Genomic DNA, 27135 nt, shown 5'->3' with positions numbered 1-27135 from the left:
GGCGCACCACTGTGTAGCGTTTACACGGTGTTTAAATGGGCTAAACGACCGTTTAGGCGAACAGTGCCTAAAAATGCATCCAGCAGCCAGGGGGATGCAGCCCCAAAAAACTGAAAACTAAGAATACAACCAAAAAGGAGAAGAATGTAGCACCCGATTTTAAGAACAAAACCAGATACACACCATATATGAGCCCATAAAGTCAAATCTCACATATAACTACAAATAAGGGTAATATCAAAAGACAAATGCTCAATATATAACGTACGTAGTATAAAGAATACAACCTTAGATAGCAATCAGCGAAAAGATAACTCTGATCTTCGGGTGAAAACTTCAATCCACAGGGACAACTGACTAGTTGATCACAAACCTAACTCCTCCAAACTCTAGCAATCTGGTACCCATCCAGGATTTTTATCCAAATATGTGTAAAATAAAACAAATGTAAGTATATGTCGTACTCGACAAATATAACATGGGGTTCATAAGGCTCAAAAGGCTGACACTGATTTAACTGCGATTAGCTTTTAATGAGTTATTTTTTAGCAATTGTGTGACAACAAGTTTAACCACAAGCCCATATAAACACATGATCAGGTAAACATGAATAATGAATAGCATAAACAATAATTATTAATGAGCATCTTCATCATCAGTATCATCTATGTTCATCATCATTAATCATTAGTGATCATCTATTCCGTAAATGTTCCAAGGCCGCTCGTGACCGTGAGTACAGCCGATATACCAGTTTTACACTCTACAGAGGTTGTATACTTTCACTGTGAGTCGTGATTTACCCTTTTGCTCGAGGTGATCAGCCTCTTGACCCACTACCAAGGAAGGTCGGCAGGGTTCACTGTGAAGCCTTTCAAAGGTTCGTCTAACAAGTTAGGGCCACTAGGTTTCTATGGCCTACGAGTGTAGAGCTCTCCTTCTGGCAGGCACAACAACGCGCAACCTATACAATAATGGACAGAGGTCGCACTATATTCAACCCGGAACACACTCCTCTTGCGCCACAAAGGTAACCACTAACAAGCTCGAAAAGGTCCTCATACTGAGCTAAAGCCAGAGCCATATAGCCCTCATAGTTGTACTGTAAGTCCCGGATGATCACTTACAGATAACTCCTTAGGGAGAGGAATCTAGAGCACCATAAAAATAACCCAATGCTCTAGTTCCCTTGTTCCATGTTGCTAAAAACATCTTTTAATGTTTATTGCATATACCATTAGTTAAGTTACAAGATCATGGCTTTAGTTGAGCACTAGCATCATACTACCCAATGCAATAACTCATAGGAATCAAGGAATCCAGGATATCAAATAGCTAGAAAAATTACTACGGTTGCCAAGGTAAACACATGCATATGATTTAAGTGATTAAAGGTGAATAGGTAACAAGAATGATTCCATGCTATACTTGCCTTAAACACCGATCCTTCGGTGAGCTTTAATCTTCAATGTTCTTCTTCTTCTTCTGGATCACCACGTATACCTCACCGACTAGAAGTAATCATAAAGCACCACACAAGCATCCATACAATCATACACGAAGCAAACAATATATCTAAATTAGAACAGTACACCAAATATAAAATCAAGATGAAAAGTTTGTAAAATGAATCTACGTCTCGCTACGAACACAGACACGAAAAGCACTCTAATCGGAGCTACGATGAAAAAGATACATCTATCGAAAGATTTGCTCATAGGAGAAAATATAAAACTATTAACTTCATGTGTTTTAATTATATAAAAACATATATAAGATATTTTATAGATAATATAATTTAAGTCAAATTTATATTTGAATTATAAAACTAAAGTGAAAGAAATCATATTTTATTTATAAAACCCAGTTGCATAGTTATTATTCAAATTAGAATTTAAACCATGAAATTCTAGAAATAGCAACATGGTAACCACTGTTACTAACGCGTAGATCTCGTCACTATGAATCTAACGCAACTTCAATGAACTAAAACGGAGTTAAAACGTAGAAGATACCAATTAAACAAGATTTCCTTTAATAAAATAATAGATTAAATCTAACTTTGAATTTTAAAAATTGAAAACATACTTAACAGTACTATAAACATGTAGATTATGAAATTACGAACCTAACACAATTTGAACGGATCAAATTGGAGTTAAAACGGAAAAGTTATGGCCTAAACAAATCTAGTGGTAAAACTGTGAATAGCTGAAAACGTATTTTCAATCTAACCGAAGCAAAATATGCTTTCAAAGAAAGAAAACAAAATTGGAAAAGACGCAATGGACCATGGGTTTAGTCTCAAATATTTATAAGGGTCTTTTTGCAAAATTCACAGCGAAGGAGTATCCTTCGATATGAACCACCGGATTAGATTTGAACGGCCGAGATGCAATCGGACGGGGAGAAAAAAACATGACCGCCAGAATTGGACCGGCGGCGTGGTATTGGCGGCGACGCCATGGACGGGCTGCCGGCAACGATGGTTCTTGGCCTATGGAGCACGGTTTTCGGAACGGTAAAGTCTGGGAGAGAGAGGGGGCGACGGTGGCCTCACCTAGGGTCACCTCGGCGTCGGAGAAGGAGCAAAGTTGGCGCGGGCCTCAACGAAGCGGCGGCGCTTAGGGCTAGGCGACTGCGAGCTTGCGCGGGGCAAAAACCTTGCTGCAAGATGGGATAGGGAAGCGGCACAATCTCGACGGCTATTTATGAGACGCGGCTGACTTGGGAGGCACGCCACGGGGCGTAGCGGGACCGGAGTCAGCCGGCGTCGGTGCAGTCGTGTTCAAGGCGAACTCGGCGCAGAGAGGAAGAAGACGCCCTGATGGGCGGGCCAGCACTGTCAGTGGGAGGGAAGAAATAGGGGCGCGGCGCGGGTGTCTGGCTGGGCCGGTCGCTCTGCTGGGCACCTGTGGAGCGGACACGGGAGATGGGCCGGCGCGGAGCAGGCGCGGGAGGGAGGCCGAGCTGGAAGCGGGCCGACTGGACCAGCACGGTAGGAGCGGGAGCAGGCCAGCACGGGAAAAAGAAAAATGGCCACGTGGATTGGGCCAGCGGTAGAGAAGGGAGAAAGGGAGGGGAGAACAGGCCGGCTGGACCGAGCTGGGTCCCGGGCCAGGAATGCGAAAAGGAGATTTTTTCCAATTTCCAACTTTTTTGCTATTTCATTTTCAAAACCAAATTCAAACATGACCAAAGTCAATTTCAAATGGGATTTCAATCACACTTTTCAATTCAAGTAAAAATGAAGAATTTTAGTAAGTTTTCCAAAAAATAAATTTTACAACTTTTTAAATGCTCTTATTTTTCTAATTTTTCTTTTTCTTTTATTTCAAAGCCAATTTCAAATTTGCTTTTCAAAAATATTCCAAATTACTTTGGAGTTTTGAATCAACACCACTCATCACCAAAATATTTATGCACCAACATGTATGCACAACCAGTTGCTAAACCTTATGATGAACTTTAATTTAATGAAAATTTTTATTTTCCTAGGTTTTTATGAGCACAAAATTCAGAAATAAATCATTTTAAACCTATTTTTAAAAGAGACAAATTTTAGGGTGTTACATAGAACTAACACAATGTAAACTTGAGTTAATTATAGATATAAAGCAAGAAAATGAAACTAGAAAAAAATGCAGAAGAAACATACCTTAACAGTAATATCAACATCAAAGTATGCTCTAACTGAATTCTCCCTCATCACAATACTACTAACTTTATAAAAAGTGACATTAACGTCACCAACTTGAACATGATATGCACAATAGGTTTCAGAAACTTCATCATCCGCAGCAAGGCAATACACTGTCATGTCAGCCTCATCATAACATAATTTCAACTTCTTGACAAAATTATGAGGAATAAGCTCCTTACAAGCACGCGCAACACTCATCACTTTATCTTGAGATGAAAGACCACTAAATCCACCCACCCTTGGAGCAGCAATCAAACGACTCTGCGGACCAATTTCAAGATCAAGCATCTCCAAAACATACTTCGACAAAGGTCCTATCCACATAAGTGAACTTTGAAAAATTCCGAGTAGGAACATCAGAGATTCGACAAAAAAAAAATAGACAAGTACCACAATAGAACAAGAGCTACAAAAAATGAAACTGAAAAATTGCTTCATATGAATTAACCTCAACCTAAAAATAAACTGAAAAAACATCCTAGTCGGCTACTCCTAATCCCCATGGATGAAGAACAAAACAATAGGATCTGAACTAAAAAATAAAAAAGCTAGCTGAGACAACAATAAAACTAAACTAAAGGAGTTGACAGACAGACATACATAATTCTAAAACTAAAATGAAGACAACAAAATAATGAAATGAAAATGAAACTAAACTGAAAGTAACTAACCTGAGACAACACTAAAAAAATTAACTAGAAATGAGAACTTAACTAAGAGGTAACTATAACGGACAAACATCTAAAATTTAAAGGAAACAAAAATGAAATAAGAGAATCAATCTAAAAATTAAATACCTAGAAACTAAAACTAAAAATGAACTACTAACTGAACTAAGTAAAAAAGATTAGCTTACCTTCCTCTTCATGATGGAGTAGCTCCCCCGCTGATGATACAGAAAAGCTAAAACAATACATGCCAAAGAAAAATGAACTCAATGAACTTCAAGCAAAAGAAGTTAAAATACTCCTAAAGATGCTATATCAATAATGAGGGAATACAAGCACATGGAATGGAGCTGACCTAATGTGAGTACAGCAGATGAGGCCTCCTTCTTCTCCCTGAGCTGTTCCTGAAATGTGTAAACAGCACACACAAATGGCACATGTTTATCAGCATGCACAGAAAAATCAAAATAAACTGAATTCAGCAAAAAAAAAACAAGTGGACAATAGTGACAAATAAACAAAATCATGTCTCTGTGCTAAACTGAACACATGGTCATGAACTGATTTCAACAAAGACAAAAAGGACAGTAGTAACAAAATAAACTGATTAATCAGCAAGCACAAAAAATGAAAATAGATTCAACAGCATCCGAAAAAAACTTATAATACTGAATATCTAAAACTTAACTAAAAGTAGATACTGCACCTGAAATGAAACTAGATTATGCAGAAAATAAAAATATAACTAAAACAAAACAACAGAAACTAATAATACTAAAAATCTAAAATACACAGCACTGACTAAAGATTAACTACACTAACTAAACCTGAACCTAAAAAAACAAACCTAAAAAACAAATGTAAACCTGAATGAACAGAAAATCAAACTTCTAATGACGACAAAAGGACACTGAACAATACTAAAACTGGATCAGTTAATCAGCCTACTACTAGACCTCCTCCACATCATCATCTAACATAATGGAAAGCTAGTAGATGATGATGAAAACAAAAACACAGACAAAATATAAAGATATGTTCTATGCAAGGGAAATTAGAAGATAACCAACTAGAACAACAAAAAATGAGCCAACTTGAAACTAATTACACCAACCATACAAGATATTTACAGTGCAAAAATCATTGTAAAAATTGTAAAGACAAACTGTAATTACAGACCAAATAAACTGTAATTGAAACAATTCAATAAAAAATCACAAGACACAAACATCAAATAAAAACGAGAACTAAAGACAATTAACAGGACATGTACAAGCAAGAAACCAATTGACAAGTGGCTGGAATAGCAACCGGCTAGCAAAAAACAATGAACATGTACAATGAATAAGCATACATATTGAAAGAAACACATCAGAGAACAATCAGATATGATACCAGTACTGAATCTTGACAGATTAATTAATGAAAAATTATCATGCCATCAGACAACTAATACTAAAATCAATCCAGAAATGAAAAAGAAAAGAAGAAAATCAACAAGACAAAGAACTAGATCACAGAGATGAAATATGCAAATCACAACATAATTAACTTTCAACATTCAACATTCATAACACAATGCAACCCTAGCTTACATTCATTAAAAAAATATTAAATTCAAAACTACTCCTAGACCTCCTCCACATCACTATCATCATTCCTACTAGGAAGCTGATAGCGACAAATAGGACACGTATTGTTATGCATAAGCCACTCAAAGATACAGTCCTTGTGGAAGACATGGGAGCAGGGCATGGCCCGAAGCTCTGCGCTAGCTGCAACATCTTCCTGATAATGGTCGGCCAACGGCTTGAGGCAGATGGCATAGTCATCTTCAACTGAAAGCACCTGTCCTATTTGTCGACGAGGTAGTGGTGGGGATTGGGGCAGGGGTGTAAATGGATAACTGAATTGCTGCAACCAGAGGCGACTGTTCATATATGAGCCTCGCCTCTATTGTGTGTAACGCGCTTGTTCCATCTAAAATGATTTTTTTTTAAAAAAAGTGAAACCTAAACCGACAACTTAAGCATGAACTAGCAAAACCCGAACCTGAACAAAAATGAAACTAAAAAATATATTACTTTTTCAGTCAAAAAAGTGAAAATGAAATAAATGAAACTAAACAAAAAAGAAAATGAAAACTAAACTTAATTAAGAATAAACCTTAACCTAAACTTAATCTGAAACAACAAATATAGATTTCACATATCTTTTCTATGAAAGGAAAAAATATTTGATGATGAAAGCATAACAACAGAAAATAAATACAGATTTAACATATCCTTTCTATGGAAGCCAAATTACTAGATGATCATAACATTAAAACAGAGAAAAATACATATTTCACATATCTTTGCTATGGAAGGCAAATTAATAGATGATCAAAACAAAAAATAGAGAAAAGAAAACAGATTCCAAAAAAGGCGTGAAGTGGGACGTGGTTCGCCTGGGCTACGTCGGTCCCTGCCCGCGCCGCGGGCCCCTCGTCCTGGAAGGACAGTGAGGAGGCGTGGTGCCACGAGGAGCAGCGCTGGCTGCAGGAGGAACAGCAGTGGCTCCGCAAAGAGTCGCGCTGGCACGCCGAGCGCGAGGCCCTCCTCGCCGAAGTCGCCGCTGTGCGACTCCACCTCCGCGTGCTTGAGGGATCGCGCAACCCGTCAGCCAACTGCTACGTAAGTCACCTGCTCCCTGAGTCAGAATGTTTTGTGGGCGTGCGTGGGTGTTCGATGATTCGCCTGACAGAGCCGGCTTGTGTCACCATCCGAGGAGACCTACGGGAGGCCGTGTCACCATCCAAGGAGACCTACAGGAGGCTGCTCGCTGAGAAGCTGCTCAACAACCGAACATGTATCCTCGCCTTTAGGAACGAGCCGTATGAGCCTGAGAACGTCTCGGCAACCGTTGTAGCTTCCTCCCACCACACCAAGCCAGCCAAGCAGCGGTGACATATTCCCCAGGTATATGCATTTACTAAATTCTTCGTGTTCATCACTTGGATGTCGATTTCTGATGCTGCTCGAAATGTATGCAATCTGTAGAGAGGACTCTAGACGCACCAGAGCTTGTTGATGACGACTAATACCTCAACCTGCTCGACTGAGGGAGCAACAACTTGCTATCCATTGCTCTGGGTGACACGGTAAACCTGCGGGATGCATCCAGTGGCTCCACGTCTGAGCCTTTGATCATCGACGATAACAGCGGTCCCATCACAAGCGTCAACTGGGCTCCAGATGGCCAGCATATCGTTGTTGGGCTCAACTCGTCTAATGTCCAGCTCTGGGACACCAGCAACAACTGACTGGTATGTGCAGTGTCCTTGGTCATCCAAAAATGCACGCACGTTCTCTGTTGTTGAATTCAGGTTGTTCTTTCCCTGCAGTTGAGAACTCTCAAAGGTGTGCATGAGGCAAGAGTTGGCTCACTGACATGAAACAACAACATCCTCACCACTGGCGGCATCGATGGCAAGATCGTGAACAACGGCGTGAGAATTAGGAACCATGTTGTGCAGACATACGAGGGGCACAGTCATGAGGTGTGTGGGCTTAAGTGGTCTGGATCAGGGGCACAGTCATGGATGACACCAATTTTGTCTCACAGTTAAGTTCCCCAATCTCAAATCCCCCATTTTTTTTGTCTCTACAGCCTGTGCATTGTATATCAATTAAGTCCAGTTTTGATTATATTGTCAATGTTCACAGACGGATGCCATATTGCAGTTGTCAAAACATATCAAGGAGAAAAAGATAGAAGTAAATGCTTTAGTTTTGATGTGGTATTTTTTTTCCTTTTTTGATGTAGGCTACTCTCCTGCTTGATGCTTTTAGCAAGAACAGAGCTTCATTCTCAAGACATGATTAATGAAAAGCTTCAGAAAGTTGAAGAGATTGGTATGGAAAGCTTCCCCTGTCCATTAGAGGCTTACACTGTATATATTTAGATTTTTATATGATAATATATTTTTCTGAAAACTTGGTCAGGGGATGCTGTGAGTTTATACTTGAGTGTGTACATTCAATTTTTTATATATAACAATATTGTATTTCTATTGCTCATTCAGTTTTCATGTGTATTCCTGAAATGCCGCCGTTGCGTTAGCACAGGCACTATACTAGTACAATTAAATGATACACTATCTAGTCTTAACTACCACTAGCTCTATTCAAGTGAATGTATAATGAAATACAAGAGAGTGGTAGAGAGGTATACCTCCATGGCAAGTGACCAATGAGTGAATACCAATGAATACTAAGGAGACAATCAAGACACAATAATTTTTCTTCCGAGGTTCACTTGCTTGCTGCTAAGATAGCCTCCGTTGTGGCGATTCACTCACTTAGAGGTTCACGCGCTAATTGGCATCACACGCCAAACCCTCAATAGGGTGCCGCACAACCAACACAAGATGAGGATCACATAAGCCACGAGCAATTTACTAGAGTACATATTGGCTCTCCACCGGGGAAAGGTCAAGAACCCCTCACAATCACCACGATCGGAGCCGGAGACAATCACCAACCTCCGCTCAACGATCCTCGCTGCTCTAAGCCGTCTAGGTGGCGGCAACTAGAAAAAGAGTAACAAGCGAATCCCGCAGCGAAACACGAACACCAAGTGCCTCTAGATGCAAACACTCAAGCAATGCACTTGAATTCACTCCTAATCTCACAAAGATAATGAATCAATGATGGAGATGAGTGGAAGGGCTTTGGCTAAGTTTATAAGGTTGCTATGTCAATGCAAATGACCAAGAGAATGAGCTAGAGTCGGCCAAATGATATTTATAGACACCCCCAAACAATAGAGTTGTTGGCTCAATTATTGGGCTAACTGCGGGATGACCGAACGCGTAGGTTGTGTGAATTGGACGTGTTCGGTCGCTGCATCCGGTCACTGCTTGACCGCCACGTGTCCCATTCAAATGAAGTAGCCATTGCTATCCAAGGACCCTCTCTGACATGCTCTAACGTGACGCATCAGACGCACTACAGCGAAGTGATCAGACGTAGGAGGGGCAGCGTCCGGTCGAGTCCAGAGAGCTCCCAGAGCCGCTCAACTGCAATCGGACACGTCCGGTGTGGCCGACCGGACGCAGGAGGGGCAGTGTCCGGTCGAGTCCAGAGAGCTCCTAGAGCCACTCAACTGCGACCGAACGCGTTTGGTGTGGCTGACCGGATGCGCCCTTGCGTCCGGTCCTCTCTGGACCAACACCCGCGCTCCACGTCACCATGACCTGATGCTAACTAGTGATTGTTCAGCGTCCGGTCACTGCTATGAGCCAGAGTACGGTCACTTTGGCAACTCTGCCCACGCTTGGCTAGAATACCAGACGCGTCCGGTATTGATATCGAACGCGTCCGGTCACATCGGGAACACTATCGCCTGAGTCAGATACCGAACGCATCTGGTCCTCATGTCGGACGCGTCCGGTCACCCCGTGACCAGCGCATTCAACTCCTTTTCTTCACCAACTTCTTCTCCTTTGCAAATGTGCCAACACCACCAAGTGTATCATCTTGTGCACATGTGTTAGTATATTTTCACAAATGTTTTCAAGGGTGTTAGCACTCCACTAGATCCTAAATGCATATGCAATGAGTTAGAGCATCTAGTGGCATTTTGATAACCGCATTTCGATATGAGTTTCGCCCATCTTAATAGTTCGGCTATCGATCCTAAATGTGATCGCACTCACTAAGTGTCTCGATCACCAAAACGAAAAAGCTTCTATCAAGTTTCACCTTTGCCTTGAGCTTTTTGTTTTTCTCTTTCTTCTTTTCCAAGTCCAAGCATTTAATCATCACCATGCCATCACCATCATTATGATTTTCACCATTGCTTCATCACTTGGAGTAGTGCTACATATCTCATAATCACTTTGATAAACTAGGTTAGCACTTAGGGTTTCATCAATTCACCAAAATCAAACTAGAGCTTTCACATAGCAAGCCAGGCAGGGGCATGTCATGGTCTCAATTTTGATGCATGAATGAAGAGGCCATCATTCAATGCTTCACCTGGCCTCTGGGCTCTCAAGTCTGACCAATAGGTGGGCAACTAGCTGTAAAAAGCCCGAACACAGCTCCCTAAACACAACAGCATACCTACAATGTCAGAAACGAATGGCCTAGGACACGGAGCAGCACTGAATTCACTAGCACATAGTAAACTGAGCAGCAAACAGATGTCAAATCAGATGCACACAAAAAATAAAGTGACCAAAACCCGTAAAACACCTTACAACTATCTAGATTTACCGAAAATCTAAGAGATAACAATACAGTTAAGAAAAAAAATATATAAAAACAAACACATAAAAAAGAAAAACTAAAATGACACAATGAATAGGAACATAACTTATAGATTATTAATAGCCTGCTTGGGAACAAATGGATAAGACACCTTGTAACCATGGAAACCCATATCAATCAAACCAAATTTCTTCCACCAAAACTTGAAATTTGGAATCTACAAGCAGTTCAAAATGAATAAAAATAGATTTAAAAGGAAACAACATATAAAATAAAAGAAAATTATAGAAAATAGAAGCAAAAGCCCTACCAATTTGTCCCTAATTTTAGCTTGGTATTAATCTTGTAAGCCATAGTATGAATCCAAAAAAACAAAAGTGTGGTCCTTTATGTCAACCACAAAGACAAACCAGTGCTCATCATAGAGACAAGCGAAGAACAGCTAACAGAAAAAAAAAGTTAGATAAAAATATAGATATAAAAATTATGAACAAAAAAATTGAAGAATGAAATAGTCAATACCAAATTAGAACTATAAAGAGGCCTTGACTTGGAAGTTCTGGTAAAAGCTCTGTTCAAGATATCTTCACTTGTAGTATCTGTATCCTTTAGAAGCTGATCCTACATATATAAAAGGGTAAGAGAAAAAAATTAAACATAAATAAAAATAAATAGAAAGAAAAAAAGAAAGAAAAACACTTACTAACTTTGAATTTTCCCCTTTCAATCTCAAATTCATCACCCATATACTGACTTGGCTTAACAGTCCTCCTAGGGCCATGAAGAGGAACCTTACCACCAGTAGAAGATTTCAAAATCTTGAAATCCGATTTACTTGAAGATTGAGCAAATTGATTGAGAATCAAAGATGAATGACCACCAATCTTCAAAACAGATTCACGAGGAGGAGTATGCACACCAGAAACTTGAATTTTGAAATATCGTATTATACAAAATTTCTGATTTCTTTCCCGTCGACCTGAGCTTCTGAGATAGAGATCTTGAACCAACAATAGTAACTTCAGGAGAGGACACCTACCAAAAAAGAGAAAGAGGAAAAAGCAAATAAAAATAATATCAACAGAACAAAAAAATAATTAAAAGAAACCAATAAGTAAATAATTACATTAACAGGAGTAGCAACAGAAGAACCAGCCTTAGATGAAGATTTCAGCTGAGAAATAGGAGGCAACTTCTTTGACAGCTTAGGAGTTATATTAGGAGACTCATCATCAGAAAAAGGAAAAGTCTGCATAACAATTGGAGCCTAGAAATTCAAAAAATAAACAAATACAACATAAAAAAAGATTAAATGCAAAAAATGTAAACAGCAACAAAAGAGAACAATACGGAAATTAATTTACTGTAGTAAAATGATCTAGAGAATTAAATCCACCAGCTAAAACATCATAATCATGATCTTTAGCAACATGAATTACATCATCAACAATATGTGCAGGCACAGACTAAGAAGAATATTTCCCAACAAGATGACCTCGACGAACACTTTTATGAAAAAGATCATATAGCTGAGAAAGATCATACGGAGGAACAGCTAAACCAAATGTAACTTGCTTCTTAGAAGATGAAGGAACACCTAATAAAATTTTTAAAAATAATAAATTAAAAACAAAAAAATATTACTAATGAAACACAAATACAAAGGAAAAAATATAAATAACTCACACTTGGAAGATGAACCCGAAACAACACCCATGACACCCTGACCTCCAAATGGAGTACCAACTGGAGGAGCAACTAATATGAACACATGAAAAAACAACAAATTCAAACAAAACAATAGGCAATGGATGGGCACAGAAGATAACTCACTGAGATCCTCAGCCAAAGAAGAAGCTCTTTCAACTTTCTCAACATTAACCTATAGTTCACATGAATGAAAATTACAAATGACAAAATAATGTATAAATAAAAAAACATAAAAAACAAACTGAAGTAATACCTGAGAATCATGAGGTTGATGAAAACCATTTACATTTCCTGATGCAGCAGCCATCTTAGGAGAAGCAATATGAGGATTAGAAGAACTTTCATAATCAGCAAACTCCTTCAAAACCTTAATAACTAATTCCTATGACTTTGCTTAAATGAATATACATGATTCATCAATTTGGAGAACATGGTCTTCAAATCATTAGGAAGCGCACCAAGAGAGACCAAATCAACAGGAATACAAGGAAGACAACCCTTGCAATGTTCTTCAATGACATTCAACAAACTAGCCTTCAAACTATCAGGCACATCACAACCACAAACTGCTTCAAGCTTAGACAAGAACTCAGCAACATCAGAAGCCTCAGAAACTAATTCTTGCTGAGAAGTCAAAGCCTATCAAACAAGAAAAAAATGTTAAAACATAAAAACATATAAACAAAAAAATATGACAAAAAAATTACCTTCTGATAGCATGTCTTCTCAAAATCAAGAAGATGCCTCATACCATAACCAAACGGAGATTTTATATCAAGATCAGAAAAATCTCTGATCATATTTTGCTTCCAAACTCTAATTCGAGGAAAGGTATTAGATACACGGCGATGAGAGAAGTCAACATGATCCAAATACATAGCCTTACAAAAAATAGAAAAAGTAAAAAATTAGAATAAACTAAAGAATTCAAACACAATGATACAAAACTGAGAATTCAAAAAATAAATAAAAACAATGCACATAGACTAGAGATAACTTACAGCAAGATAGAACATACATCCACCAAGAGTACCAAAATTGTTATGACCATCTTTCTTTCCTTTGTTGAAACTCTTAACACCATCAAGCAACCAACGCAAAACAAACCCTGACCAGTCAAAAGAACTGATATGCTTAAGGTCTTCAAACACACCAAGGTAGCAAGGGCTCCGAACCAAATTAGAGTTTGGACAAAGGAAACAATGCAGAGCCACAATAAAAAAATAGATCAACACTACTTCATCAGTAAGATCATCGACTGCTAACTTTTTAGCAAAGAAAGAAACTTGAGGCAAAGAAGTTTTGTCCATCTTAGATAGAACAATAGCTCTGTGTAGCACCCGGTTTTAAGAACAAAACCAGATACACACCATATATGAGCCCAGAAAGTCAAATCTCACATATAGCTACAAATAAGGGTAATGTCAAAAGACAATGCTTAAATATATAGCATATTAGTACAAAGAATATAACCTCAGAGTATAGATAGCGGAAAGATGACTCCGACCTTCAGGCAAAGACTCTAAATCCACAGGGACAACTGACTGGTTGATCACAAGCCTAATTCCTCCAAACTCTAGCAATCTGGTACCCATCCGGGATTTTTATCCAAATATGTGAAAAATAAAGCAAGCGTAAGTACATGTCATACTCAACAAATATAACATGGGGTTCATGAGGCTCAAAAGGCTGACGCTGGTTAAACTGCAAGTAGCTTTTATGTGTATGATCAAGTTTAGCATTTATTAGCAACAAGGTAGTACCATAATTCCCATAACACATGATCATTATACTAAGACAACAATTAGCTTAAGGACAACTTAGTTGAGCACAATTAAATAGGAGCTCATTTATGTTGTAAGAATCCCTTGGCCGCTCGTGACCGTGAGCACGACTAGTATACCAGTTTATTAACTCTGCGCAGAGGTGTACACTTTCACTATAAGTCATGGTTTTACAAGTGCATGGGTTAATTATGTCCAGACACCGAAAACCACATAAAGCTACTCAGAAGTTCGTCTAACCGGGAAGGGTCATCGGATATAGGAACTCCCCTTCCAAAAATAAAAGGTCGCTTCCATAGCAAGGCACAATAGGACAGAGGCTGTCCTATACTCCGACTCGCAGTATCCTCTAAGCCAGCTAGAAGAGGTCTCCCAAGCAACTAAAGCTAAAGCCATGTAGCTCTCATAATTGTACTATAAGTCCCGAATGATCACTTACAAACAAGTCCTTGAGGAGAGGGAATTAAACCCTCCTGTCATTGCTAACAAGTCATCTTAAATTGTTTAAAGCTCAATTATCAGTCAAGTATCAAGATCATGATTATTGTTTAGCGCTAGCATAACACTACCCAAATGCATAAATCCAGGTTTCAAGGTATTCAAGATCAAATTATAGGATTTCCTACATAGGATAACAAAGTGGACACATGCAAATGAATTTTAGTGCATCTCATGAATAGGACAACAAGGAAGGTCCTTAGCTATACTTGCCTTAAACACCGATCCTTCGGTAAGCTTTAATCTTCAACGTTCTTCTTCTTTTTCTTCTTGATCACCACGTATATCTCACCGACTGGACTTAATCATAAAGCACCACACAAGCATCCATACATCATACATGAAGTAAACAATATATCTAAATTAGAACAGTACATCAAATATAAAATCAAGATGAAAAGTTTGTAAAATGAATCTACGTCTCGCTACGAACACACAGACGCGAAAAACACGTTAATCGAAGCTACGGTGAAAAAGATACATCTATCGAAAGATTTGCTCATAAAACTATTAGATTTATGTGTTTTATTTATATAAAAACATATATAAGATTTTTTATAGAGATTATAATTTAAGTCAAATTTAGATTTGATTTATAAAACTAAAGTGAAACAAATCATATTCTATTTATAAAACCCAGTTGCATAATTGTTATTTAAGATATGATTCAAACCATGAAATTCCAGTATTAGTGACATGATAAACACTGTTACTAACGTGTAGATCTTGATGCTATGAATCTAACGCAACTTGAATGGACTAAAACGGATCTAGGACGCAGAAGATATGATTTAAACAAGATTTCTTTTAATAAAATAATAGATTAAATCTAATCACGAATTTTAAAAGTTAAAAACATACTGAACAGTAGTATGAACATGTAGATTATGAAATTATGAACCTAACATAATTTGAACGGATTAAATCGGAGTTAAAACGAAAAAGTTATGGCCAAAACAAAATCAGTGGTAAATCTGTAAATAAGTGAAAACGTATTTTGGATCTAAACCGACGAAACTACGCTTTCCAAAGAGAAAAACAGATTCTGAAAAAGTGCTATGGGCTGCGGGTTTGAAAATAGAAAACTGGAGGGGCTCTTTTAAAACAAACCAGCGATGGCGGCGACGGTGACGGCGATGGCAACGGCGACGGCGACGGCGAGAGAAAGAGGAGAAAAATATAATTTACTACACGATGGATTTTTCAAACTAGGGGCTCCCGTTACGGTAGTTTTGGTGTGCTTTACCTAAGGGGTTGGTTGATATATATAGGAAGAAAAACTCCCCACATCCACGTCAACTAGCGATATGGTACTAATTGATGTTGCACCCTCCACATTTACTAATGGGCCTAAATAATCATTAAAGCCCATTAGTAAATAAATGCATGGGCCTTTAGAATTTATTAGGATTATTGCACATGGGCTTTGAGCGTTGGGAAAAATAAGAAATTTATTATTTTCAGAATTAATTAATTTCATGGATAAAACAATTCTAGAAAAATCTAGAATTGATATTTAAGCCACGAAAAATACTCCGAGACATCCGAAAATTTGGGAAAAATTCTCAGAGACACTTTGGAACATGATAAACCCAAATAAAGTATTTGGAGCTCATAAAAAGATTGTTGAGAACTTGGAACATAAAGATTAAGGTGAAGGAGGTAGGAGTTAAATTCCAGAAAGAAGCTGAAAATTTTCTAGAGATAGATATTCGTCTACTAAACCTAAAAAACACACATTTTGCACATAGAAACACGAGATGCGACCGGCATGAATGCAACAAACACGTTTCTACCTTATGATAAATTTTAAATTAATGAAATTTTTTATATTCCAATGTTTGCATGTGCACAAAAATTCATAAATAAATCATTTTAACTCTATTTTTAAAAGTGGCAAATTTTGGGGTGTTACACTCTGTCAGCAGCATAATTAGAAGGAAAAGGAGTACCACCAACAGGAATACCAAGAACAAGATTCACAGATTTGGCAGTCAACGATATAACCTTCCTATGAACAATAAGATCTCCAGACTTCGACTCAACAAGAGACGCCAGCCACTTAGAAAACTTCTTAAGCACAAAACACTTATCGAAAGCAGCAGAGAACCAAATCCATATCTCCTGATAACATCCTTCTTAGCTTCAGACAATGAACTAATGATAGTAGCAAATTTACTAATAGACTGCGTAGTAAACCCATCAGACGAAGCCTTTGAAGATTTCTACTTCTTGGACTATATTAACAAAGAAAAGAAAAATAAATAAAATATACTGTACTAAAAATATAAAAGAAGAAAATAAATAAATACCTAAGCTAGCAAAGCCACAAACAATTTACGCTTTAAGGCCCTGATTCTTTCATACTGAAATAAGGAAAAAAATAAAGTAAAAATAAAGATTTATATGAAGGAAATTTAAAAACAAAAAATATAAAAAACAATAACAGCTAATTAAATCTAAAAGTCTAATTAAAACAAATCTTCAAAAGAGATAGCAACTCTCATTGCACTAAAATAAAATACAGATTGCACTACCACAAACTGATAGCTTCATTGAAAAAATATAAGAAAAGAAAAGAAACAAAAACATCTTCACTAATCAATGACATATTAAGTGTAACAGATTAAACAGTAAATATAAGAAAAGCACAGAGAATGACAAAAGCAAAAGGCACTAAAATTCTAAAGGTGGTCAGATATTTGATTTCCCGAGATAACTAATCAATAATAAGCAAAATAATGACTATCCACAAATAGGGAGTGGCACAGCATTGACAGATAAGACTAACAACAGAAAACTCTGATTTCAGACTATAGTGGCACAAGATTGGCAACAATCAATAAAAAAAGGTCAGAAATGCGGAATAAGATTTAAAATGGAGGGAGTGAAGCTTGGCATCACAGTCATATGGATCTCAAGATCAGATGCAGCCACCAGCACAACATAGACCTTGCAGAACTAAAAATGAGGAATAATACACAACCTATAAAACCAAGCAACTAGCCACATACAAGTTTTACTATTGAAATTAAAAAAACAAGTGAAACTGAACAGAGAAAGAAACAGACATGATGGACAGATGGTACAAGGAAACATACATCTTTCAAACACTGCTCATACAAAGTTTTATTGAACCATTGAACAGTTGAATCATCAGATGAAGAATCCTAAAAATGATCAAAAACAAACATTATAACTAAAATATGTAAAACAATAAAATAAACTGAACATATTAAAAAAATCTTACCTCAGATAACATCTCAACATCAGAACTTGATTTATCACTAAAAGAATCATCATTAGCATATTGAGAACACATCACATCATTACTCTGACTATCTTCTAAATCAACAAAATCAGCTTCGGAAGAAAAACCAGCAACTCGACGATTTTTTTGACCTCTAGTATCCATCTACAAACAAAAAAAATCAAGCATAACAAAGGATCAAAATAAGAAGTAAAACTAACACAAAAGGATAGTCATTACAAATATACTACAAGCTAATACGTAAAGGACAGCTATTAATAGAGATCAGTAGTGAATTTAAACATGATTGATTAACCAGTGACTCACAAAAGGCGAAATAAAACAAAAAAACAGACAACAACTCTGAATAAGATGTAATCAACTAAACTTAAAATGGAAATAAATTCTATAAACATGAACCTAAAATAAACATAAAAGCTAAAGACAATAAATGAAAAAAATGAAATCAAAGCAGATATAACAAAAAAATCGTAAATTGAAACTCTGAATATTAACTAAACTAACAACTAAAAACACTGAACCTTGATAAAAAATTGAACTAGAACTCTACTAAACTTAACCTGAACATCAATTCAGGTAAAACTAAAAATATATTAGACTAAAAAAAGATTATATTATTCTAAACTTGAACTAAAAATAGGATGTACTCAAGTTAAGCTAAACTTAAAATCAAAATAAATTATAACAAACAATTGAATTTAATTTTTCTCGAATTTATCCTGGTCATATCGTTGAAAATTTTGTAACATTCTACTTTAAGCTGAATTTATCCTGGTCATATCCTGAAATTAAGAAATCTGAAACTTAAACTGAACTAGAAAGGAAAACTAAACTGAACTAAGAGGATGATTCTGAAACTTAACAGAGACTAAAAATAAAATGGCACAATAAGAGTAAACCTAAAAACAAAACTCAAATATGACTGAATGATGACCGGTAGTGAAACAAAACAAAAATGAAACGGAACTGAAACTAAAATGAACAGACACCTGAAGTAAGAGGACCATTCTAAATCTAAACAACTAATACATGAATCTAACATGAAGTAAGACAAAGGGATAGTCATTGCAAATATACTATAAAAAATTACATGAGGGAGAACTATTCATATAGATCAAAAATAATTTTAAACATGAATGCTTGACAGGTCACACACAAATGAAGAAATAAAAGAAAAAAATTATACTGAAACTCTAAATAAGATGTAATCAACTTAACCTGAACTTAAAATGAAGATAAATTCTAATAAACAGAAACTGAACTAAACATATAAGCTAACCACAATAAATGAAAAAAATTGAAAATGAAAGAAAATCTGATATAACAATATAAATTTACAAAACTAAAACTCTGAATAATAACTACACTAACAACTAAAACACTGAAGCCTGATACAATTTAAACTTAAACTGAATAAACTTAACCTCAACTTCAATTAAACTATAACTAAAAATAGATTCTACTGAATAAAATTGAATGTTAACTTCAACTAAAAAGAGATTCTATTAAACTAAACTATAACTGAAAACAACTAAAAAGAGATTCTATTAAACTAAACTATAACTGAAAATAGGTTGAACTCAACTTAACCAACACTTAAAATCAAAATAAATTATACAAAACTGACAATGAAGTAAACCTCATTCTGAAACTACTACTTAAATTGAACCTAGAGCATCGAACAACATGACATAGATCAAGCAAACCATAACAACACATTCAGCACAAAAAACACATCACACTTACAAGAACAAATAGAGGTGCACAACGAAATAAAAAACATAGAAAATGATAGAGAAACTTATACCTTATACCAGACGTCGATCCAATCTCCAGATCAACACGGCGACTGAAAAACAAGACAACATAGCTCCAAAATGACCAAGAAAACAACAAACATATACAAATAAATTTGATCAGAATGAAACATACACAGATACAATCAACATCCGCAACAAAAATAAGAAAACTATTAACATAAATGAACGAACCCTAGCACCGTGGACGATCCAAGCTCTAGGTCAGCATCAAACCTCAACACGAATAGATCAGAGACCGCCATAGAAAAGGGGAACAACAAAATCTGACCAAATCAAGAAAATAAAACAACACAGGAGATTCAGAATACATCCATACAACTCAAATAGCTCAGATCCATGGAACTAAAGGAGAAATTGAGGAAGAAATCATGAACCCTAGCGCGGAATCCCTCGATACACCTCGCGTCGCATCCAAACGCCTCTTCGAACAACACTGACAGACGAGAAAACACAACACAGAAGATTCAGAATACATGCAAACAACTAAAATAACTCAGATCCATGGAATAAAAGGGGAAAACGAAGAGGAAATCACAAACCCTAGCCCGTCGCCTCGGATCGCCTCGTGTCACCTCTGGGAGCTCCACTCACAGACGAGGAACTCGAAACGCTTGCAGAAATGAAGCGGCAGATGCTAGGACTCCGTTTCCAAACAAGTAAAGGAGGCGCGACTCCCAAAAATCAGAACAGTAGGCACCGACAAGACGGTCCCACATGTAAGAGACAGATCAAAGCAAAAGAAGAGCAGACAGCGCAGATGAGAGACAGAGAGATCGGACGGCTACCAGAATCCAGTGACACAGCCAAATAAAATGCGCGAGTAAGAAATAGATTTTCTGTTTTTTTGGGGGTCTTTACTACCTCAGTTTCAAAAATAATAATTTTACGTCAAATCTTTTTAGAGTTATAAAAAATAGCATCAACATGTGTGTATCTCTCTAAATAATTTGTTATGTATATTTTATGATTATTAATCTAATAAAGATTATAGATATTAGTTACATACTTCTATTGTATATTTGGTTAGAATTGTGATTGATTGATTCATCGAAAATCGAAAATTGCATTTTTTTTTCAGACGAAGGGTGCAATTTTTTTATGTGCTTCAGGTACTAATTAAGTTTTCTAGCTATTATTAATTAGCTTTGATTATATTTCCTTTTCTTCAACTAGACATCTAGGGTTACATGCTAGATTTTTTTGTCATTTGCATTTCTAAAGCTCAGAAAATATAATGTATGCCACCGTGCACCATACTAATATATTGTTCCAAGGAATTAATATTCTTGCTCGTCAAAGTGGTTAGCTGATAAACTAATACATAATAGTTAAGAGATCTCCAATGCGAGTGTTTAAACACCTAATCGCCTCCATCCGTACTTGAGGTATTGTCGGACGATTGAATCATTTGCTCTTTGCTTATAAGCAACACATGGACGATCACTTGGTGCTTGCATTGCTTCTCTTCTTCTTGGCAGAAAACCGACAGGTCAATTGCTGTTTTTCTGTAAGTTTTTTTTTAATTTGTTACCGCTCCCTAGAGGCGTCATTGAAGATCCTGGTACTGCTACCTGCTCGACAGAGCTGTGCCCCTTGCTTCGGCCTACGACGGTGGCGTCTGTGGATGTCACTTTCCTTGTTGAATGCGTCATTTCCTGCGGCCATCTATATCCTCAACGCCATTTTGAGCTCTCCTTGTCCTCTCCACCCCCTCCTATCCCTTTCCCTTCTTGGTGTGTGCCTCCCTGCTCCTTGCTCCTCTCTTGGGTGAGACTGGTCCTGGCTCTCGGTCGTTGCCAATGTTTCGACGAGTGTCCTCCGTTGGCGCCTCTGCTCCGTCGGCGCTCTCTTGATGGTGCCAGAAAATCTAATGCCGGGTGGTGTTTCCACCGCTGCCACCATTCCCCTCCAAGGTTTCCTCCCCGTGGACGGCATTGAATGGTGGTAAGTGGGCCCGAAAGTGCTGTAGGTGCCATCATCCGGTGATCTTGGGCTTGCGTGTTCGTCACCACTCTTAGTCCCCATTCCACTGGTTGGTCCTCAGATGGAGAGCGGCAGCGAAGTGGCGTAGCCACGAGGAGTGGTGCAGGGCACAATGGCCATGGCGAAACCAGCGAGTATGATGTTCGGCGGTGGCGCAAATCGACGATCGCTTGGCGTTTCTCGACTTGCGTCTAGGATTATCCTTGTTGTATTGTTGTTGTTGTTTCTATTAAGTGTTGTTGTAATCCCTCTCTCTCTTTCATGTACTTCTTTGATCTTCAAGGGTCGACCCCCTGCATTTAGGTGCTTTGCACCCTTCCACCCCACCGGTTTATCGGGATCTATGGAAATGAAATCAGGTGGGGATCGATTTGATCCCTCCCGTAGTTGACCTCTAAAAAAAATTTGTTACCGCCAGAAAAATGTAGGTTACATAGACAAATTTTGGCTTCCAGTAACAATAGAGGCTCAGGAGATCGATACCAATGTACCATGTGCCTCTCTTGAGCTCATCTTTTGATCAGGCAATGTACAGTACAAATATTACCGGGCGCATCAAATCAAAGACATTTCTCTATCTCTATATATATACCTGGGAAAGTGTCAGTTTCGTTTACACACTTGGTTTTATCAGTCTATTTTAATTTCATAAGTCCCACTTTACACATGTTTTCATAATAACTAGTTTGCTTATTATCTGCAAGGCTAGCATATAAAAAAGATGCATCGACTGGATTAATATTTTCTCAAACGATGTTTATTTTGAGTAAATTTTTAGTACACTGTAAAGGGAGACTGTACTATTCTAAAATAAATTTAGGAACAGTTAAACACGCTCTTGAAGGCTTTGTCTAAACAAAAGTACACGTTGTAAATGATGGTATTGGGAGATTCCTATTTCATATCCATTTTGAAGGCTAAGATTGTTGCTTAAACGAGCCTAATTCATCTTCTCTTGGGCCACCACCCGGCCGTTACATACATACCTACTAATAGGTGGTTGGATAGTTGGTTGAAGGCGTATATGAACTATTAGCACCTCTTCACCAACTAATGAACTAGCACATCCATTTGCTAATAGTTAGTAGGCCCATTTGGATCCTCTTCTGGTAATTTTTGTCTACTAACTATTATCACTAAAAAATGGTTCCAAATAGGCCCTAAATGTGCTTTGTTGAGTGAAATAGATTTTTTCTTTGCTGCATTGTGCTTGAGTGTAACTTTTGTACGAATCGCAGCGTAGACACATACGCACATATATATATATTGTACTCGGCTCTCTATGAATGCATAGCTTATCTTTATGCGCACATCCAAAAGACTGAGAGGCAGATCTAGAGCGATGGAGCACACATTTTTCCTATACTTATTCCATGATTTAGTGACACAATATTTTTCAATGATAGACGATATGCTGTGCCTAAGTATCATTTTGTCATGCCAAAAGAGATGACCGTTTTGTGCCCGACCTAGTGTTGATCACTCTACCACCATGCACGTACCTTGACGGTAAAAAAATCATTCATTTTTGCTGATTTGTCGTCGGTGATATATCCTTTCAGCTTATGTATATCCAGAAAGCAGAGTAGAGTGGATAAGGTTATCATATACACTTATCACCATGCATTTCCCTAGGTTTAATTAGATGCACAGATATATTGTGTGTGGTGAAGTCAAGTGGATGATGACGGAGAACACAAGACGAGCATGATTGATGATACGGGCCCGGTAGACGATTGACAAGCAAACAGATCAGATAGCACAGCATGGCTTGCCTGCCTGCCGTAGCTAGCTAGCTTTAGCTAGGATGAATGATTTGATATTTTGATTAGTAGGGTCTTCAGCAGGGTGTGACTTGTTATAAGTGGATAAAGTTAGATTGGTCCAATTTGGTAAGGGTGTGTTTAGTTCACGAAATGAAAATTTTTGGATGTCACATTGGATGTTTCGGGGATATCGGAAGGGGTTTTCGGATGCTAATAAAAAAACTAATTACATAGCTCGTTTGGAAACTGCGAGACGAATTTATTAAGCCTAATTAAGCCATCATTAGCGCATGTTAGTTACTGTAGCACTTATGGCTAATCATGGACTAATTAGTCTTAAAAATTTTGTCTCGCGATTTTCAACCAAACTGTGCAATTAGTTTTTTTTTGTCTATATTTAATACTCCATGCATGTGCCGCAAGATTTGAAGGTTGAAAATTTTTTGGAACTAAACCCGGCCTTAATATGCATGCTTTGCTTAATGAAGAGTGCGTTTGCTTGCTTGGTGGTGTGTTATTTGTTGCATTGGTTGGTTCCAATAAGAGAATCGAATCGAAGGTGCACACATCACATCATCACATCTATGATTTTGTTGCTGAGCTGGTGGGGTCGCTTGAGAGACGTTGTAAACTTAACGCCATGGATTAATTAGCTAGTCGGTGCCGCAAAGCAACGAGAGTTACAACATTTATATATATATATATATATATATAGGGAGAGGCTATTCAGTAGCCAGCTACAGAATAAGTTATTCTGTAGCCACCTCTATTTACCATAATTTTATATACTAATTTACCATAATGTCAATATATATTTACTATAGTTGGGTTACTATAACACACGGGGATATTTACCATAACATTATAGTAAACCACTTAGTAAGGAGTTACTATAATCTCATAAATTAATATAGTAATTATCGTAACTCAAAGTGGCTACAGAATAAGTTATTTTGTAGCCAGCTACAGAGTAGTAGTTCTATATATATATATATATATATATATATATATATATATATATATATATATATATATATATATATATATATATATATATATATATAGGGAGAGGCTATTCAATAGCCGGCTACAAAATAAGTTATTCTGTAGCCACCTCCATTTACTATAATTTTATATACTAATTTACCATAATGTCAATACATATTTACGATACTTGGGTTACTATAACACATGGGGATATTTACCATAACATTATATTAAACCACTTAGTAAGGAGTTACTATAATCTCATAAATTAACATAGTAATTATCATAACTCAAAGTGGCTACAGAATAAGTTATTCTGTAGCCAGCTATAGGATAGTAGTTCTATATATATATATATATATATATATATATATATATATATATATATATATATATATATATATATATATATAAAAGGGCGTTCGGCTGGTATACTTTTGGCTTGTTTCAGCTTATTCTCTCTCACATAATACTATTGAATCATCCAGAACCATCCAAAATCTACTATTCAATGCACCAGCCGAACTCTCTCTCTATATATATATATATATATATGTGTGTGTGTACGATGAAAGAAGAACAAGGAGGTGACAAGACAATAGTGGTGACATAGATCTTTCCTCTGTTTGATAGCGGTCTTACTGTAAAAAAGAAGAAAAGAATGCAAGGACAAGGTAATAGGTAGGAAAACTGATTGAAGGAGATAACCGAGAGTTGTCAACCGTAAAGCGATAAAGCAACGAACACGTAAGGTAAGATTTTTAATTGGCAGGATGGGTTGTTGAATAGATTTTTCTTTGACAACACACTAGATTTAGATATATTTTTTTTTTTTAAAAAAGTGAACGATGAATGTGTCATTGAGTAGATTTCTTTGACAGCATTAAATTTATATTTGGAGATTTTGGAAGAGACGACAACGACCATGATATCCGTCTATAGCAGCATAGGCAACGAGAATAAGGGGTTTGTTTGGCGCGACACGCACCTCCTCAAATGGAGCACTTGAGGAGAAGCCATGAATTATAGAGTGATGGATACGGCTTCTCTACCGACTATTAGAGCTAGAGTAGAGCCATACAAAATGGGCCCTAAGACTAGGTGCCTGTTTGGTAGAGCTACTCATGGTTCAGATTATCTGTGAAAGTTGATTATTTGATAGACAACGACTCAGAAGAAGCTATTGTTTTTAGTTTCCAGCCTCTCGGCTAATTTTAGAGAATCACCTCGTAGAATTAACATAGAATCACTTGTCAATTAAAAAAACCAGTTTGGCAAAGAAAATGCCACCAACCCTCTCGTGGAGTTAAGGTGGTGTTTAAATCTAGAGGCTAAAGTTTAGAGGTATCACATGGGAGTATTCGGACTGTAATAATAAAACAAATTACACAAGTCCTCGGTAATCCGCGAGACAATTTTATTAAGCCTAATTAATCCATCATTCGCACATGTGCGTACTGTAGCACCACAATGTCAAATCGTAGACTAATTAGGCTTAAAAGATTCGTCTCGCAAAGTAGTCGCAATCTGTATAATTAGTTATTTTTAGTCTATATTTAATACTCCATACATGTGTCAAATATACGATGTGATAAGGACTAAACTTTAGGATGAGAAACTAAACCAGGCCTAAAGCAGCAGGCCTGGTAAGCAATGAACTTAATTACTCACGTGAAATTCCAAGTATGATTCTGGTGAAGTTTCTACATTTGCGAAAAGAGCACTGATATTTGATTTGATTTTATTGATGAATAATAGAGGGGGTCAGATTGTTGGGTTTGGCGCTGATGTGGTACAACCAACCAATCAAATCAAATACTACTAGCAATAGAAGAAGTGTAGTTTTTCTTTGTTTTTGTTCCTCTCCTCTGAGGCAGTACTGAGCCGAGTCAGCCCTGCATGTGTGGATGTGGTATGTATTGTCTCCAGACACAGACGCCATCTCGAGCACTTGACCTGACCGTGTCGCCGTGTCGGCGCCTGCCGCTACCAATTCCTCTTTATTTAATTAATTTATTTATTTTGTTTTGTTTCGTCCGTCTGCAAATACAACTTACTACAGGTACTACTACTAATTATTATCGTATATAGTACGTATTATATAAAAAAAGAAAATGAGATATATACATGAGTACTCCCTCTGTCTCATATTATCTGTCGTTTCCAGTTTCCGTGCCACAAGTTTAACTCAATTTATAGAAAATACGTACAATATTTGTATCTCCAAATAAATTTATTAAAAAGCTAGATTCAAAGATCTTTCCAATAATACTAATTATATACCATAAATATTAATATTTTTGTAATATATATTTTATCAAAGTTGTTTCTCGGAAAGCGAAAGCGACAGATATTTTGGGACGGATGGAGTATGTAATACAATAGTTATTATATATTTTTTTAAAAGGAATACAATATAGTAGTTATTATATTATTATAGGTTGCACGTATAGGATACTATATATTCTGCCTCTTCACTCGTTGGTTTCAGGACTTATCAGTCGGCCAACAGTGTTTTTCTCTTACAACAAACCAATATCAGTCGGACTTATCACCCCAGAAACCAAACAGCGAACAGATGAATTATTACAACTCCAATAAAAAAAAAAGAAAGTTGGTGGGGCCCAGCGGCGACCAAGAGGGAGAGCGTTCCTCACCTGCCGTCGTCTTCCTTGCTCGCCTTCGCCG

General features: G+C 37.1%; 1 pseudogene; it reads right to left on the bottom strand.

Moving 5' to 3' along the window:
• Window positions 1-11214: 11214 nt before the first annotated feature.
• Window positions 11215-19791, bottom strand: LOC136501961 (uncharacterized; annotated as a pseudogene).
• Between the last annotated feature and the right edge of the window lie 7344 nt (window positions 19792-27135).

This window comes from Miscanthus floridulus, chromosome 13, assembly GCF_019320115.1.
Source record: "Miscanthus floridulus cultivar M001 chromosome 13, ASM1932011v1, whole genome shotgun sequence".
In the NCBI taxonomy this organism is placed as follows: Eukaryota; Viridiplantae; Streptophyta; class Magnoliopsida; order Poales; family Poaceae; genus Miscanthus; species Miscanthus floridulus.
The sequence above is the reverse complement of the archived record's forward strand: the minus strand, read 5'-3'. Positions and strand labels throughout refer to the sequence as shown.